The sequence below is a fragment of the Ammospiza caudacuta genome, chromosome 11 (genome assembly GCF_027887145.1).
Source record: "Ammospiza caudacuta isolate bAmmCau1 chromosome 11, bAmmCau1.pri, whole genome shotgun sequence".
NCBI lineage: Eukaryota > Metazoa > Chordata > Aves > Passeriformes > Passerellidae > Ammospiza > Ammospiza caudacuta.
Window position 1 is genome coordinate 10,785,473 of NC_080603.1, and position 14,757 is coordinate 10,800,229.

Consider the following 14,757-nt stretch of genomic DNA (forward strand, 5'->3'; position numbering starts at 1 on the left):
TCACATTGCTTGTGATAGGTGAGTGATGTTACCTCCTCAGCCAGGTGGTGGATTCTGAAGGCAGCTGGGTGGCCTGAGGGATGGAGATGGTGTTTCAGCTGAGGGTTCTTAAGGTTGGTATCAATTCATGGCAGCTGACTGCTCAAGCAGTGCCTACAGTGCAGATCCCAGAATTCCCTTGTATTTTCCCAGTTTAATAGACAGAATAGAGCTGCAGAAAAGGATGAGGAGAGGAAAAAAAGATGAAATAGATTTTCTTAATATAGTCATATGCTGAGAAATACACCCACTTAAAAAAGTAAGGTAAGAACCATAGATGAGGAACCATATCCTTTGTGGTTGCTTTTCATACCCTAACATTGAGTTTTACAAATAGCACAAGCTTGAGAAAAGCCTTTTCCAGTGCAAAGAGGAAGAGACTCCCTTGAAGCATTCTGGGATCAAGAAATACTTGTTGCCTACTTTGGTGAACATCTAGCCTGGATCCCTTTGCATCTTGGACAGTAATTACAACTAAAACTGTTGGCCAGCTGACACCTGTTTGTCCAATAAATTTTCAGTTAAATTTCCAACTGGCACAAATGGAGCCCCATTGCTTTTTGGAATGGCTAAGATGAAATTTAATGAGCAGTCCAAGAGCCTGTCACATGGGCTGTGAGTTTTCCTTGGCTAACATGAATCAGCAGTGGGCTCACCTTTCCCTCCTGCAGCCAGCAGGCAGTATTTAATCCTAGGGAATAGGCGTGTTACCTGGAAATCTGGCATTCTCCTATTTACAGAACAGAAACTCTCCTCCAGAGAGGAATTATAGTGATTTCCAAGGGAAATCTTTTAAGATTAAGTCTTACATGCAATAATATGGATATGTAAGTGCTTGAAAACACACTGAGGTCCACGTTAGAATGGAAGCCAGGTGATGGATTTATTGCTAAAATTTATACTGTTTCTCATTTCAGTGGTGCTTCTGGAAAGTGACACAGAATTGAATTTTAAAGTTTCAAAAACCTTGGGCTGCGCGGGGCGGAGCGGAGCTGCGCGGCCCGGGCGCAGGGAGCTCGGTGGCCGCCTGGTGGCGCCGTCGCGCCGCGGCCCCGTGAGGGCAGGGCCCCGCGAGGGCAGGGCCCCGCGAGGGGAGGGCCCCGTGAGGGGAGGGCCCCGCGAGGGGAGGGCCCCGCGAGGGGAGGGCCCCGTGAGGGGAGGGCCCCGCGAGGGCAGGGCCCCGCGAGGGGAGGGCCCCGCGAGGGCAGGGCCCCGCGAGGGCAGGGCCCCGCGAGGGCAGGGCCCCGTGAGGGGAGGGCCCCGTGAGGGGAGGGCCCCGCGAGGGGAGGGCCCCGTGAGGGCAGGGCCCCGCGAGGGCAGGGCCCCGCGAGGGCAGGGCCCCGCGAGGGCAGGGCCCCGCGAGGGGAGCCGGGCCCGGGATGCTGAGAGCGGGCGGTGCTCGGCCCCAGGGGGCGGGAGACGGATGGTGCCATGCTCCGTCCCTGGATATCAGGATTTAGGCACACGCTAACGCGGAGGGACGAAGTCGTGCCCGACAGTGCGCGGCTTCACAGTACTTCCCTGCGTCCCTCCGTCCCGAGCAGGAAGGGGAGGCGGGGGCATGAGAGGGGACAGCGGAGGAAGGGAGCTCGTCCTCTTCCTCCTCCTCCTCCTCCTTCTCCTCCTCCTGCCGGAGCTGCGGCGCTGGGGCTGGCTCGGGCTCCGCGGAGCCAAAGCAGGCTCTGCCTCCGGTGTTCCGTGCTTGGAAGGTGCTGCTGTTCCGATGCCTTTATTCCCTGCCTGCTTTCCTTCTGATTGTGTGTCTCACCTGAAAAATATTCTGACTTTATAGCCTGATTTTAATTCCTGAGGCTGGGAGGAGGAAGGAAGGCACAGGAAAAGTAACACAACCATTGCTGCTCTGGAAGCTTCTGAAATATGTGACTGCTTTTTGATCTTCAACAAAAAGAAAAAAAAATTCTGTGAAAGAAATGTTTAATCATTTAATCTCTTTTTTGCTTGCAAAATCTAATTTTTCAAAATACAAATTACGTAGATTTCTAATGTAAACAAAGGATTGATGTGATTTAGACTTGATTATACTCCTTTAAAAACAGTTATTAAATTTTACAACATCTGTAAGTCATGTGGAATAAGAAGGGCTTTTGAATGAAGTTTAGTGTCCCGTGCACTGACTCTCAGCCAGTAGCAGACCACCTTACCACATATTCTGTCATTATTACTTCCATCAGTCAAAGTTTTATCAGCCATGAATCAGAAAGAGAAAAATCTGTAATTTGACCGTAAAACCTGCTGAGGTGGAAAATAATTGCTTAACTGTCATATAATGCATGGGTTGAGAAATGGATGTTAGTGTAGCTGGGTTACCAAAGGTGTCAGGTGAAATGCTGTACTCCTGGCTACCTCTTACAAATCAAGACTACCCATATTATTTCACTCTTTAGAGCAGAACAGAACAGGAAAAGCTGAAATCCTGAAATACAACATGCCATTAATTGTTGGGATGAGCCATCAGAACACAGAGTATTTGCACTCTTTCAGGGAATAAGCAGCCCCTATATAAACACACCTTGCTGCCAAAGGGCATTTCACCTGAGTAATGGCTGTAAATTAATCCTGTTAGATTGGACTCCAGTGGAGAGAAGTGCAGGTTCCCAGGAAGGTCTCCCTCCACCTTTCCATCTTCTCCTGCCTGGAGGGACAATAGGCCTTTCAAACTGGATGGTTTTCTGTGACCTCTTGATGTTCATTTTGAAGGAAACATGTATTAGGATTTTTTGTTTGATATGTAAGTAGGGTTTGGTGGCTTGAGTTCACCATGGCTTATGTCTTGATGCAAGGATGTCTTCTGTGCATCTGTCTGCTGGAACTGAAAATGTTTCATCACAAGGTGCAGAAGTGGGACATGGGGTCAAAGCTGACAATTTCCTCTTGAAATGAGGAGGATGATATCTTTTCTAAACTTGCCTGGTTTTCATGCCCAGCTTTGTGCCCAACTCCTCCATTCTACAGCAGCTGGGGAGAAGCACAAGAGATTTCTGTTCCCAGCAGCATCTCCTCAGCATCAGCATCTCCTCTGGTTTCCCTGTGGAAGGGCCAGCCCTGTTACATCAACTGCTCTCCCTGCAGTAGCTGACAGCACTAATCTGCATTAGGTGGGATTAAACGGGCACAGTAATTAACTTGCATAAGCTCTTTAGCAACTTTCGGCCTTTGAATCGCAGCCTGTCCTGTATATGTGGTGTGGGGCTCTATAGGCTGGGCACAGCACGGGGGGGAAGCTGGGGAGAAGCAAAGGAAGATGAAATTTCAGCTGGAAACAGTGAGCAGGAGAGAGGAAGCACACAGGGTCACAATGAAATAGCTGCTGTCATTTTTTCAGGAGTCGAGGTGTGCTGAAAATCATACAGCTGTTGAAAAGGCAGGATGGGCACTGGAATCCACAGCTCTCACTGAACCCACACAACTATGGAAGAAATGTCTCTGTTTCTAGTTCTATGTTGTCTTATTCCTATGTGAGAAGTGAAGCTGTACCTAGGAATTTATTCCTTCAGTTTTATAGTTTTTACTCATCAGGAATCCTACCTTTAATCCTACCTAATTCTTACTGCTATGCTTGGGAGATTCAGTGCAAATGTGCAACCCTAAGCTGAACAAAAATGTAGATATGTCCATAATCTCCACTGTCCCTGAGTGCTGGATTCTGGTCAGTGGCCAAATATCTGATGACTTTAAGGCATCCATCCCAAGAAGCACTATAGAAACAAGTCCAAAGCAATGTGCCTCTTCTTTTAAATATATCTGATGCAGCCAGTTCAGATCTGCTTTGAATCAGAGGAACAGCAGGGAAGGCTGAAATACACTGACCTGTAGCAACTTCTCTTTCTTTGAAACATATGGTGCCAGGGGAAAGGTCTCAAAGTCAGCAGAAAAACTTGAGATTTCACTTTCCCACTATACAATGTCTTATCCTGGGTCTTGTGTGGAGCTTGTTTTACTTTTAATGAGACAGAAGTGAGGAGTCACCAGCAGGTCAGCTGAAATTTCTGCACCTTGAGGAAAAAGAGTTGATCCAGTCTGACTCAAAGATCATGTGGGTTTCTTGTTTGACTTGCAGACTCAGGGTCCTCCTGCAAACCTCACAGGAATGTGTTCCCAAGACCTTTTTGCCTTTCTGGGTGCGTTGTTTGCAGACATTTCAGAGCAAGCAAAGCACTGCAAATTTTCTCATCACCCAAACAGTCCCATAGCAGTGCAGATGCCTTAGGAACTATTGAGAAATGTGCACTGCTGATGTAAACAGAAGCCTTAGGTATGATGGACCTCAGAGCAGTGTCACAAACCCTGGGGGCATGAAGCACACCAGAGAGGCATTCAGACTTGAAAACCTGTAGTGCCCTTGGGAGAAGTTACTACCAAGGAATAATCAGCTCAGGAGGATTCCACTTACAGGTGCTGATGGTGCAACAATTTGCCTGAAGCATGTGAAAGCAAATACAAAAGGGAAAATTGTCCTCAATCCTTTTAACCTGCTAACAGTAGGTCTGGCCCAGTAGTCTAGACATGGTCTAGAAGTCAGGACAGTGGGTTGGCAAACAGGGAACAGGTTGACAAAGGACTAACCATTTTGCAATAAACAAATCAGAGTTCATTAACTGATTGCCTTGGGATTGGGAATGGACCCTCATCCTCTGTGCCTGGGTTAAATTCTATGGCACAGCATGATTTCTGCTTCCCAGGTAGCTACTGCTGCAAAGGGCTGGAAGTTTATAGCCAGATCCCAAATCCTGCTGGCACTCACCGGCAGGAAGGGCTGTGCCACGGCTGCATCCCCCATGGCATCTGGAGCCCCACTTCTGACAACAGTCTGTACAAACACTGGTGGAAAAACTAGAAGAGAATAAGGTATTTCTGAATTTGCTTGTCTCTCAAAATCCAGCGCTGAAACCCTGACCCTCGCTGCAGGGCGAGCAGCCCTACCTGGGGTATCTTGAGAAACTCATTCCCCTCTGAAGAAAACCACTCTTGGGTGTGAAGTGTTCTGATTCTTATCTCAGTCTGAGCATGCTGTCAGTGGAGGTAAAACTAGTAAGTGATACTATCATCAACTTGGATCTTCTTTTCTGAGTGCTGAAATTTACTTTCATAGAAGGGAGAGCTCCTAGATTCCTCTTTTAGACAATAATTTTTGTTTTAAAATCTGGTATAAACTCCATATATGCTCTATTCTACAAGAGATGGAAAAATTAAGTGGATACATTACTTACATTAGTAAAATAAAATAGTACAAGAAAATGATCCCCACTTAAAAGAACAAAACCAAAAGTATGAAAGTAATAACACGAAATTACTTTAAAGTTTAACTAATTGTTTTGTAACTGGAATACTAAACCCCATGTCTTGTTTCTACAAGAATCTCTTCACCTGATTTTGTTTGATGATAGCCAGGCACTCTGAACTTTTGGGAAAAAACTTTACTGGTTTGGATACCTGCATGGAAATTACCAGTTCTAAAACTGTTTATTACACTATCTGGCTTAAGTCCTTCATGGTGGTAGCTGAATAATAACAATGACCTGCTTGATATTTGTATGGCATTATTAGAGATTTGGCTAACATACATGATGTATCCTTTTCAGTATTGGAAGGATATTTTAATATTGCTCAACTGTATTGCTGTTTGCTGTCTAGGATTTCACAGTGCAGGTGTGTAAGAGCTAGGAAATACAGAGAAAAGCATGAAATTGATCCCTTCCCTGTGAAATTGCTAATCACATGCTATTATAGTTTTTACACAGTTTCATCAAAAACATCTGATATTGCTTCCAATGAAGATTCATATTGCAGGACCCCTGTGACCCTTCCTGATATAAATACAACTTCTTTGCTTAATGCAGAGTGGTATTTGTGGAAGGGTGTCCTTTTAGCTGTGTGCTGAGATTTAAGGTGCCCCTCAAAGGCCATCTCGGGTATGATGTTTTCTGCTTCATTCACAATTCCTGCTCAGCCTGCTGCCACTCCTGACAGGAGGGCTGCTCTGCCCTGTGGTGATTCAGGGTCCGGCACAGCCTCCCCAGCCTGGCCTGTCCTACCAAGGCCTCTGGATTGCCCTGCCATGTGCTGTCCCACTGGAGCCACCTGTGCTCCCCGTCAGAGGGTGGAGTGGGACTGGGGCTGAGCCCGGCACTGACAGCAATGGGAAGTGGTCTCAGTGGGCTCTGCAGACTGACTGGCTTTACTTAATGTGGGAGAAGGCAGAACCAGCTGTCATTGGGCAGTGCAGAGGGACAGCTGTGCTTTAATCACTCGCATTAAAAATATCTATGAAAATTAATTGGAGTATTAGTGTACAACTGGCCCCAGCTGTGGCTCCTGGGCTCCACTGTGGCCACCCGCTGGCTTGTCCCCTCTCCAGCCCTGGCTGCAAAGGAGGATTTGATTCCTTCTCTGCTTTAAGCTATACCCTTGATTGCACATGAAAACTGCACCCTTGGCCACTGTCCAGAGTTGTAACCTCGTTGCCAGAATTTGTTAAAAAGCCTCAGCCGGTTCTTTGTATCACTTAATCTTTTCTATGATCGTGAACAGTACAGAGGTGCCTTTGTAATGCACCAGCACTCTTTGATGTGATGCCAGTGCTGCTAGGGGCTTTCATTATTACTTGGGATAACTTTCAATTAAATTTTCAACAGAAAAAAATAGCTTTTTATTATGTGTTCACTGGCAATATATTTGAATTTATCAGGTATTGAAATAAACAGTATTGTTTAAAAAACAGTCTGAGCTTAGGTAAAACATGATTTCTCTACAGCAGTCAGCTACATCTCCTATTTCAATAATTTATGAGCATTTGAAATACAAGAATTAGAACATAATTCCCAGGTCTGGTTAATGTTTGAAAAGGGATGTATAGCCCCGCTAATTTTAGATTAGGGGATTGCAGCAAATGAGCTACAATGGATGGGAGATACAAAAAGTTAATTAATGAGTAAATAAGTAGTTCTACATGCATGTGTGTGCATATATGTAATAAAATGGCAGAACCTTCTGTAGCTGATTACCACTCCTAATAGCTCTTACAAATTTTAAATGATGCTTTTCCTATCTTGGGTTCTCTTAATTCTCTCATGAAGCACTTAAGTCTAATTTACTGGAGTATAAAGCAATCTGAGGGCTGTGATTGCTCCACAATAGCTCAGATCAAATTAATACTGAAGGCAGGGTTTTTCATTTAAATTGTGCATTAGTTCCATCAGCACTCTCATAATCAGTCCCAGGCTTGATATATTTTTTCATATGAAGTGCATATTTGGATTCTCAAAACTATTGCACTTAGTACAGCAAAATTGATAACATTAAATGGAGCATTTTAAAATGTATATATACACAAAATTCACCTGGATTTCTGTTCTGCTCAGATACCCCAAACATTTCCTGATTTATCAGTAATTTCAAACAAATGTTTGCAACAGAAGAAATAGGCATGAAGACTTAGAAAAGGGGCCTGACAGAGGTTTTCTTATTTTAACTTTGAAGAGCACACACCTGAAATGTGACTTCACACCTGAAACCCATGTGTAGTTAGGTGACCTGATGCCATGATTTCAGCTGCTTTCAAATTATTCCCCTCTACTAAAAGCAAGCAAATGAGGACTGAACAAATGGATTCAGTGTGACTGATTTTGACTTTAATTACCTGTGGTGTAAGGTAATGACACTCTTGGGCTGTGACAGCAGGGTGCTGGTATCCTCGCTGCTCACCTGCTGCTCATGCCTCTGCCCCAGGGAGGAAACTCCATTTTGTTTATTCCCTGAGCTGAATCATTCCACAAGCCTGGCTGGGGAGGCAGCCATAGCCAGAGGAGCTGAAGGGGCTGAGCAGAGCTGAGGGCACAGCAGCTGACTGGGGTCTCTCAGGAGCCCCACACGCTGCAGGAGAAGCTTGGTGGAGCTGAGCCTCAGATGTGGGCCAGGAATGCTGCAAGCAAGCTGAGGAGCAGCGTCATGGATCTCAGCAGGACAGGAGAGCCACCCCTGGATCTGCAGCCACCTCAGCTCCAGAGGTATTTGGATATAGAGTGAAGTCTTTATCCAAGAGATGTTAGCAGAGGTGCTCTGACTTGTGGGGGCAGGGGGTTTGCTCATGCTGGGTTTAATGCTGGGAAAAGCAGTGCCTGCTTTCACTCTGGAGATGGCCATCACTGCCCAGGGGTATCTCTAGTGTCTGTCAGCACCTGGCTGCTGCTTAGCCCTACAGCCCAGAAAGAGGTTTCCTGAGCTAGGTCTGGAAACCTAGAAAGGTGCTGGGATTTGGTTGTTAGTAAATACAGTGTGTCTTTCTGTTTTGGTATGTAATCTTTTTATTTAATGGGCAATAATATTGCATAGCAATAAATTAAAGAAACATAACCTGATAAAACGTTTCACAGGAAAAAAACCCCCACAGATGTGTTAAGAGCATTTTTGTTTTGTTTTCCTTATTGCAAGCCCCTTCATGTTTCTAAGACCTTGTCTGCAATGGGTTTTTAGTCTCTGCTTGCATTATGGCAATGATGCAGACAGCTGGTGTAGATGTGCTGCCACCAGGCACACCATGGCTGGAGCAGCAAATCCCCACTGCAAATGCAGAGTATGGAGGGAAGAAGGGAAAGGAGCATGCATGGAGCAGGCTGTGAAGTGTAGAGTCCAGTGGTAGCTTCTGGTGGTGCGTTGGTTTAGTTTTGCTCAGGAGATGAGTAAGAGAGAAGGCAAACAAGCACCACTGTGGCCTGGTGGTGCCAGGCAGGCGGTACAGGTACAAGAAAAGGTGCAGAGTCACCTGCCCTCCCACAGGCAGGGATGTCAGGCACTGGCATGCAGGGAAGTGTCTGAAATGAGGCTGCTGTGCCTCTGCTGAAGTAAACAGGCACACAGGGCATGTCAGCCTCCCAGGTATTTACCCACATACCTCTGGCCAGGCTGCAAATTCTTCAGTTCAGCAGCAGCCAACACCCACTGAAGGCAAGAGCAGTCTGGCTCAAGTGAGAGGGATGTGATTTTTGCCTTTCAGTTACCAAGTATTGCATCTAATTGAACCTGCAGGGGAGAAAGGCTGATCTTAAGCTGATAATTCCTTGTTTAGATGTGACTTAAAATAACTGGCTTTGGGGAGCAGCAGTGCCTCCACTGATCCCAGTGAGAGCTGTCATCCTGCCAACACTGGCTGCAGGTCCCAGAATTACCACTGCCAATGACTTCAAAGGCCCACTGTCCTGTGCTCCTCATCACCCACCAAAGGACTGAGTGAAAACCAAGAGCAAGAGCTGCTCAGGGCCACCAAACCCTGAAGAAACTGCCTCAGTTTTAACTCTCCTCCTTGTCTCATTTGAGCAGGAGCTGTCAGCCACCTCCTGGCCAGGCTAAGGGGCCTGGAATGCAGCTGATGAGAGGTGATCACCATCCTGCTATGTAGAGAGGCTGTTACCACAAGTAGTGCTGATGAAACAGGACACACATGCATGAACTTCCCAATTTTTTTATATAGATATCTGGCTTTCTGTGAATAACTTGTCAGTTCAGGACATCCATAAGTAGCTTCTACTGCCACATTTTGAAATTTTAGCTCATGATAGCTAAATAAAAGCATGTAGGGGGAGGTGTCACCAAAAGCAAGTGATGAATCCTGGCACTGTCAGCATTTTGGATGATGTGAACACATTTCCATGCACTCAAGAGCCAGTGATCTGTATCCTTGTTACTCATCATCGCGTATCTCACCATAACTATGTTTTCTGTTACATGGCAGCAGAAGTATGCACATTGTTTTTCAAGTATGAAAAGGCCTTTTCCTGGTGACTGGAGTCCCACATGGTAATTTTCCTGCTGCTAGACTTTGATCTTAGTCTAGCACAACTGCTGTGAGATCAAGGGCTGTGGTCCACTTAGCACAACAAGCACTGGGGACATGGAGAGAGGGGTTATGGCAGCTGAGTTGTGTGATGCTGTGAGTTACAGCCTGCTCCAGAAATAGTTGTGCTTGATGTCTACAGCTCTTGCAGAAGGGGAAAAGCCAGAGCTTCCAAACCAAACATTTGATTCAGCAGGAGGATTACCCATGTTTTGTCCTGCCCTTCCCCAGTGCCAGTTTTGTTGAGCTCTTGCTGAAATACAATATGTTCTTGAAATACCAGTGCCAGTTCTCCTGCCTGCATTTCCAGCTGGCCACAGCTGGCACCCTGCAGCTGGCACCTCAAACGTGACTTTTTTGGGACTTAGGTTAGCCAATCTCCTATATATAGCCATAGCATATATATAGATGTCCTAAATCGAGAACTGGCTTCTGTAGGCAATAAGTGTCTCTTGAAGGCCCCACTGCAAGCCTCAATCTAAAAAAAAAAAAATCTTTACTTGCACTACAGAAAAAATTAAAAAATGTTAATGGCAAATCTAAGAATCATCCTTCTGGATTCAAAGACTGCCACAATTTCAGACTTTGTTTATAGGAACACCAATGTCTTATCTGCTGGAATTTTTTTAGGTGAAGATTAGTTTTTCTTTTGTACTTTTCTCTGGCAAATGGAACATAGGAAAGCTGTGTGCTTCCCCAAGACAGATGTGAGGGCTGGAAAAGATTTGGGAGTGGTGTCTTCAGGAGGCTGGGAGATAATTTGATTCCTTAAAATTGAAAGTGGCTGTTTAGTATTCCTCTAGGCAAAAGACATTACTAAATATAATATCAAACTATTAAATAAGAGTGATGGGGTATAGATCTGTTCTACACTGCATGATCATGTTTGCAGCATTTTACCAATTAATTTCTAAGATCAAACTGCAAGCTGGATTTTTTTCTCACTTAAAAAATAACTGCTCCTTTCATGGTGTAATGACTGTGGTGTTGGTTGTTACCTTAAGTGCTGGGTACTGAGGAGGGGATGGATGGAATGATAAAGAAGTATAAAAGGCTTCATGAATTAGCATTGCAAGCTGTTAAGTACAGAAATAAAGATGGAACTGTTAATCATCTTTTTTTCCAGAAGTTTTGTCCTTTCAGATAGTCAGAGGGAACGTAACATTACTATAAAATCTGATATCCCTTGCACAAGTCAAATAAGGAAGTAGTAAGGAGAGTTGAAAGCATTATAAAGTAAGTTTCTTAATAAATACTAGTTCTTAATGGTTTGTACCATGTTTTGTTTGCCTCAGATAGAACAAAGCAAATAACACCTACTGGCAGTTTCTTCTGGCTGATCCTATCCTGAAGGTACCCAGATTTCACACACTGATTTGTAAGTCCACAATCTACTTTCAGCAGCAACGCTCATTATTCACCACTACCTTTATATCAAAGTAATTGCAGTGTCAGCTGAGTAGTCTACTTGTCTATTGCAGACTTAATATCTTGAAAAAAATCTGCTCTAATATATTCTAAGAATACTGGACAATAAACTGGCCCTATAGTTTGTAGGCATTTCTGACACATCCACATAATACAAACCTATTGCTTTATTCTTTAAACATAACAGATGAAATAGAACTTTAACTGTATAATACTCAACATTTATCAGACCTGAGATTTTTACATCCATACATCTTTGCAAATAATTAACAAGACTTTTATTTAGGTGTCCAGAAAACATCATTAATTTCTGCTTGTTTATATAAGAAGCAATTATTGCCAAACCCTCCCCTGGTGAAGAGCAATGCCTTACTTCAAGCAAAAGCAATGCTGCTGCTGTGTTAACATCCTATTCTGGAAGAGAAGGGAGCTGACTCAGTGCATGCAGTCCAGCCCTCAGAGCTGTCTTCCAGGAGCAAAACAGGTTATGTGAGATTATGACCTTGGTGAGCTGTGCTAATGACTGTGATTTAGAATTCCAAGCTTTTGTCTCAAGTAGAGAATTAGATGAGACAAAATGCCTTTAAAGCAACACAAATTGCACTAAGCGAAGTGCAGGTACAATTTTAAAAATTTCCAGTGAGTAACTGGGTGATCTCCAGCTAAAGGATGCTCAGTTTTCCCCGAGCTGGTGTGTGTGGGATCTTACTGTACTGAAGCACAGAATGTGTGTTTGCAGGAGGTCCCTTGAGTTCCTGTGCTGGGGGGGTGCTGGCTGACAGCACGGGAGCACAGTGCTCACAGCCCACACCCACTACTGAGCACACTGGCCCAGGAACTACCCTGGCTGGCAAACACCAGCCCCAAGAGTATTTTGTGAGGGATTTGTTGTTATGAGGAGAAATTCATGTTCATTGTGTTCCTGCCAAAGGTAACAGCTATTTAGATTGGTGTTAGAACTTCTTGGCGTGGGCTGTCTCCAGAAAGGTCCAGCATCAGCATCAGGAGCAAACACTGCTTGTGCTCAAGCTGGATCACTATTCAGAATAAAAGACTTCTTTGAATTGTGGTGTTCTCCTGTAAATGTAGCAGGGTTTTGATCTCATATGTGAAACATTAAGGAGATAGCCCTCAAAAAATATTCACAGCACATACAAAGCATTTGTTGTTTCCAATTTTTACAGATTTCTGTATATTCTACATTCATTTCTTGGGAAAGTTCATGTCTTTGAAATATCAGAGGGGTGAAGAGGTGCAGAATGCAGTGTCTTCAGGGACACACATGTGTTCCATTAGCTGAGAACTGAACATTTTGCAGCGCTGCAGATCATGGTCTGTGTGTTGTTTAGCAAGCATGGTTGTAGTCTTCCTCACACATAAACTGTCTGCCTTAATCCTTCAATCCTTAGACCTTTCCTGTGTCAGGTGAGGATGAATGCTCCATGTGCTCCCAGCTACCACTGGCCTAGTTTCCCTAAATCCAGACCACCCTGTATCTGAAATCAGTGCTGGATCACTTTAATCAGCAAAGAGATCACACTGCCTTCACTTACTTATGCCTTCATAGATTTACTTCAGAATAATGCCAAGGTGTAGGAGGATTATAAAATCATACTTTCATTATTGCACCTTCAGCTCAGAAATCCTGAATGAGACCTCATTCTTAAATCCTCCTACCTTTATCCTATGCATATTCTTTTTTATTTTCTGTGTATTTTCTGATTGTAATTTTACTGTGAGTTCTCAGTTCTATATGTTTCTAATGCTTTCTAATATGTTTTCATTGTATAGAATGGAATGTTAGTGTATGAAAGTATATTAGTATTCAATTTTAGATTTTTTTAAAATCAGTGATCCCTTTCTCTAGTATTTTGGTGGGATAGCCTTAAAATGTATTGAATTTTGCAAGTACTATTACTGAATTACTGAATTAGGCCATTATTTAGCATACAATTATTTTCTTATACATATAAAACTTATCTGCTAGGGAAGCTCTGTTTCATAGTCTGTTGTTTCCGATATCAGATTTTGATTCACTAAGGAATTGTAATGAAGCAAGGAGTATGTCCATCAGCCAAAACTTAAATGAGTCTCATTTTATCATTACTGAGGAGTGATTTGGAGAGTGAAGGTTCCCTTAAGCACTAGGTTGTGTGGACTGTCTGGTACAATCAGTAAGGAACACTGAAAATATAAAATTGAGCAGATCTGACATTCAGCTCAGCATTTCCCAGAAGAACCCATGGACATGTAAACCCCTAAATAATCCCTGATTTAACACATGTACAAATGTCCTGAGTGAGGCTTTCAGGAAACAGCTCACTTTTTTCTCCACTCTGCTTGGCGTGTCTGCTGCTCCACTCCTGCATGTGCTGCAGTGTCTCCAGAGTGCTCTGCAGAAGGATGATGGGCAAATGGCACTAAACAGAACAAAGCATTGCCCTGCAGGGGCCAAGCAGGAGACAGCCTGGCCCTGATCAGCTCAGCCTGCCAAATCAGACCCCCCTGCTACAGCCCTGGGTGTTTGAATTCCCTAGTTAAGCTTACTGAAACTGGAATGGCTTTTTCCTTTCCATATCTCTGCTAGAAGAAAGATGTTTCCTCCTTAATAAAACACACTGGAAGCCATTATTTTGACATTTTTATGGAAGCATTGCTGGCCTGCACTACAAAGGAAATCCAAGTTTGTTCAGTGAACTTAAGTTTTGCTGACTAAATTTCAGGTGACTGATTTTTTATCCCAAAGTGAAATCAGATGCAAGTATTAGGATGCAAGCAACCCCAAATTCAAAATCAGCTTTATGTATGAATCATAATGAAGTTTGAATAGTCATTCCCTGAGTGTACTGACTAACAGCACCTTAGAGTCTGTGAGTCACAAAACATTAACAGTTGGTTTTTGCACAACAGATCTGGAACTTATTGCAATATCTTTCTTTTTATAGTTTTAGCTTTTAGACACCCAGCTGTGAGGGGCAGTTCCACCATGAATGTGGTTTGCACAGAAGACAGGATAATTGGAGGATGTTCTCCCAGAATGTGGCTTGGGTACATTTGGGCACCCACCTAAGCCATGGCATTTCTCAGGCTGCCAAAGATGTGGTAGTTTACCTCAATTTTCTCAAATAACCCCAAACAACCTTTCTGCACAAGAACCCAAATTTCTGTTTTGGAAACCCTTGGCCACGTTTGTTTTCTGGTCGAAGCCTCAGACAGCAAAGTGGATTTATTTTATGAAAACATTGTACAGTAGTTGACTAAACAAAGCCCATTTAATAAAAGCAAACTATTGGAAGCCTTTGCAGCCTTCACCTGGTAGACCAGGAAAACACTCTTGGATTGTTTTGGCCACTCATTGTCATGTTACAGTTTATAATGTACCACCTCTATCTGTAACAGTACTTGTTATCCATGTTTATTTATTCAGCATTTCAGAAGAAAGC